This window comes from Gopherus flavomarginatus, chromosome 11, assembly GCF_025201925.1.
Source record: "Gopherus flavomarginatus isolate rGopFla2 chromosome 11, rGopFla2.mat.asm, whole genome shotgun sequence".
Taxonomy (NCBI): Eukaryota; Metazoa; Chordata; order Testudines; family Testudinidae; genus Gopherus; species Gopherus flavomarginatus.
Genome location: NC_066627.1, coordinates 15824074 through 15828152, shown reverse-complemented (window position 1 = coordinate 15828152; position 4079 = coordinate 15824074). Strand labels below are relative to the sequence as shown.

At 57.9% G+C, this 4079-nt stretch overlaps 1 pseudogene; it reads left to right on the top strand.

Moving 5' to 3' along the window:
• The first annotated feature begins 2692 nt into the window (after positions 1-2692).
• Positions 2693-3682, top strand: LOC127031133 (olfactory receptor 10A7-like; annotated as a pseudogene).
• The last annotated feature ends 397 nt before the right edge of the window (positions 3683-4079 follow it).

Below are 4079 nucleotides of genomic sequence, written 5' to 3'. Positions count from 1 at the left end.
GGCTCAGAGGGGCTGTGCTCAGAGCTGGGGGTCAGGAGGGGATGGGGTCAGGGGTGCCTGGCTCAGAGGGGCTGTGCTCAGAGCTGGGGGTCAGGAGGGGATGGGGTCGGGGGGGCCTGGCTCAGAGGGGCTGTGCTCAGAGCTGGGGGTCAGGAGGGGATGGGGTCGGGGTGCCTGGCTCAGAGGGGCTGTGCTCAGAGCTGGGGGTCAGGAGGGGATGGGGTCGGGGTGCCTGGCTCAGAGGGGCTGTGCTCAGAGCTGGGGGTCAGGAGGGGATGGGGTCGGGGTGCCTGGCTCAGAGGGGCTGTGCTCAGAGCTGGGGGTCAGGAGGGGATGGGGTCGGGGTGCCTGGCTCAGAGGGGCTGTGCTCAGAGCTGGGGGTCAGGAGGGGATGGGGTCAGGGGGTGCCTGGCTCAGAGGGGCTGTGCTCAGAGCTGGGGGTCAGGAGGGGATGGGGTCGGGGTGGCCTGGCTCAGAGGGGCTGTGCTCAGAGCTGGGGGTCAGGAGGGGATGGGGTCGGGGTGCCTGGCTCAGAGGGGCTCTGCTCAGAGCTGGGGGTCAGGAGGGGATGGGGTCGGGGTGCCTGGCTCAGAGGGGCTGTGCTCAGAGCTGGGGGTCAGGAAGGGATGGGGTCGGGGTGCCTGGCTCAGAGGGGCTGTGCTCAGAGCTGGGGGTCAGGAGGGGATGGGGTCGGGGTGCCTGGCTCAGAGGGGCTGTGCTCAGAGCTGGGGGTCAGGAGGGGATGGGGTCGGGGTGCCTGGCTCAGAGGGGCTGTGCTCAGAGCTGGGGGTCAGGAGGGGATGGGGTCGGGGTGCCTGGCTCAGAGGGGCTGTGCTCAGAGCTGGGGGTCAGGAGGGGATGGGGTCGGGGTGCCTGGCTCAGAGGGGCTGTGATCACAGCTGGGGGTCAGGAGGGGATGGGGTCGGGGGTGCCTGGCTCAGAGGGGCTGTGCTCAGAGCTGGGGGTCAGGAGGGGATGGGGTCGGGGGTGCCTGGCTCAGAGGGGCTGTGCTCAGAGCTGGGGGTCAGGAGGGGATGGGGTCAGGGGGTGCCTGGCTCAGAGGGGCTGTGCTCAGAGCTGGGGGTCAGGAGGGGATGGGGTCAGGGGGTGCCTGGCTCTGAGGGACTGTGCTCAGACCTAGGGGTCAGGAGGGGATGGGGTCCGGGGGTGCCTGGCTCAGAGGGGCTGTGCTCAGAGCTGGGGGTCAGGAGGGGATGGGGTCAGGGGGTGCCTGGCTCAGAGGGGCTGTGCTCAGACATAGAGGGTCAGGAGGGGATGGGGTCGGGGTGCCTGGCTCAGAGGGGCTGTGCTCAGAGCTGGGGGTCAGGAGGGGATGGGGTCGGGGTGCCTGGCTCAGAGGGGCTGTGCTCAGAGCTGGGGGTCAGGAGGGGATGGGGTCGGGGGTGCCTGGCTCAGAGGGGCTGTGCTCAGAGCTGGGGGTCAGGAGGGATAGTGGCCATGGCCAGGGGTGCCTGGCTCAGAGGGGCTGTGCTCAGAGCTGGGGGTCAGGAGGGGATGGGGTCGGGGGGGGCCTGGCTCAGAGGGGCTGTGCTCAGAGCTGGGGGTCAGGAGGGGATGGGGTCGGGGTGCCTGGCTCAGAGGGGCTTGTGCTCAGAGCTGGGGGTCAGGAGGGGATGGGGTCGGGGGTGCCTGGCTCAGAGGGGGCTGTGCTCAGAGCTGGGGGTCAGGAGGGGATGGGGTCAGGAGGTGCCTGGCTCAGAGGGGCTGTGCTCAGAGCTGGGGGTCAGGAGGGGATGGGGTCAGGGTGCCTGGCTCAGAGGGGCTGTGCTCACAGCTGGGGGTCAGGAAGGGATGGGGTCGGGGTGCCTGGCTCAGAGGGGCTGTGCTCAGAGCTGGGGGTCAGGAAGGGATGGGGTCGGGGTGCCTGGCTCAGAGGGGCTGTGCTCAGAGCTGGGGGTCAGGGCTGTGAGGGGATGGGCTGGGGGGGGGTGTCCGGCTCAGAGGGGCTTCCCATGCTCCGACGTCTCCTGGAGCCTTAGCGCGCCACGCCCAGGAGCGGCCCTGGACAGCGCTGGGTTCTGAGCTCCTACTCAGAGCTGCGTGGTATGGGGGTGGGGCTCGGGCAGGGCCTGAGCTCGCAGCCCCGCCCCCTTACACGCGTCTGAGCGGGAGCAGTTCAGGTCCCGCCACTGCAGTGCTGTCCGGGGCTGCTCCTGGACACAGCGCGCTGAGGCGCCGGGGGGATTGGGGAAGGTGGAGGTGGAAGCTGGGGGGGGGTGCCTCGTGGGGGCCTCTGTGGGGCTCGAGGCCTGGGGCAAATTGCTCCATTTCCCCCCCTGCCGGGCAGCCCTGAATCCAGTGCCTACAACTTCATCTGCCAGGCTCCACCTGGTGAACTCGTTTACTCACTGCAAACCACTAGTGTCAGTTCTTTGGAGCAGAATAAATGAAGCAAGGCTTAATGTGTTGTGAGTCAGATAAATTAGGGTCTTTACGCAAATCTGAGCTTGCTTCAGCAGTTCATTTGTGTGTCGGTTTTTCCCACTCAGTCTCCAATACTGTTAACCTCCATTGTATGTGTGTATGTCTGCCTGTGTGCTGAGCTCAGTATTTGGGTTGGTGGCCTGAAGGAGAGGGAGCTTTTGAACATTAATGCATTTAAATTACTAATGTAATATTGATGTTTAATAAATGTTCTCGTTCTATTTGCAGGGTTTGGTTCATTTCCCTCATGGCAAACACGGGACAGGGAAATCAAACCTCCTTCACAGAGTTCATCCCCCTGGGATTTGGGTCTATCCCCAAACTGCAGACCCTTCCCTTCCTGTTGCTCCTTGGGATTTACATTGTGACTATGGCTGGGAACATCCTCGTAATTGCTCTAGTTGTGGCTGATCAAGACCTTCACACCTCCATGTACTTCTTTTTGGGGAACTTGTCCTGCTTAGAGACCTGCTACACCTCAACCATCCTGCCAAGGATGCTCGCCGGTCTCCTTACTGAGGACAAAACCATTTCCATTGGTGGCTGCATCACACAATGTTACTTTGTTGGTTTCTTTGCAGCCACTGAGTGTTATCTCCTAGCAGTGATGTCTTATGACTGATATCTAGCAATATGCAAACCACTGAATTATGCAGCCCTTATGAATGGCAGTTTCTGCCTCCAGCTAGCAGCTGGGTCTTAGGTAAGTGGGTTATTGGCTAGTTCCATAGTAACAGGTATGTTATTACAATTAACTTTCTGCGGTCCCAATGAAATTAATCATTTCTTCTGTGAAGTTACACAAATAATAAATCACTGCTGCATTGATATCTACCATTTGGAACTTGTACTTACCATTATGTCTCCTTTATTCACATTGCCCCCATTTGCTTTAACTGTGATGTCCTATATTTGTATCATCTCCACCATCCTGCGAATACCTTCCAACACTGGAAGGCAGAAGGCCTAATCCACCTGCTCCTCTCACCTGATTGTGGTGACAATTTTCTATGGGACTCTGATCATTGTGTATCTGCTACCAAAAAACAATACACTCAGAGACCTCAACAAAGTGTTCTCTGTCTGCTACACAATTCTGACTCCTCTGGCCAATCCCTTCATATACAGCCTGAGAAACACAGAGGTGAAAGAGGCACAGAGAAAAATTTTCAATAAATGTGTAGATTTTAGAAGACTTCAGAATTGCTACTGTAGTTTTTGCAAGACAAAACAATAATGAGTGCAGCTGATTTACAGTTTAATGCTTAAATCTTGTGTAGCCCATTATTTCATGCTAGGTGTTTGGAACTGTGAGTTTATAACATATGAAGGGTGTGCAAAGATTTATCTGTAAGATCAATCAGAATGAGGATCTTTGTGTTTGGAATAAAACTGTGTTGTATTTTCCTTGCTGAAGGTGGGTAGATACTATTTTAATGAATTCCATAGACTAAAACAAAGTCTGCATGTAAAATAGTGACTTAAAGCTGGATCTACAAAGGGACTTAGACATTTCAATGCCTTGCTTCTAGCGCCATTCTAGCCAATGGAACCCACATCCAGACTTGGGCAGTCAGGGGGAACATCTACATGGAAATAAAAGACACAAGGCAAAGCCGTGGCTGGCCCAAGTT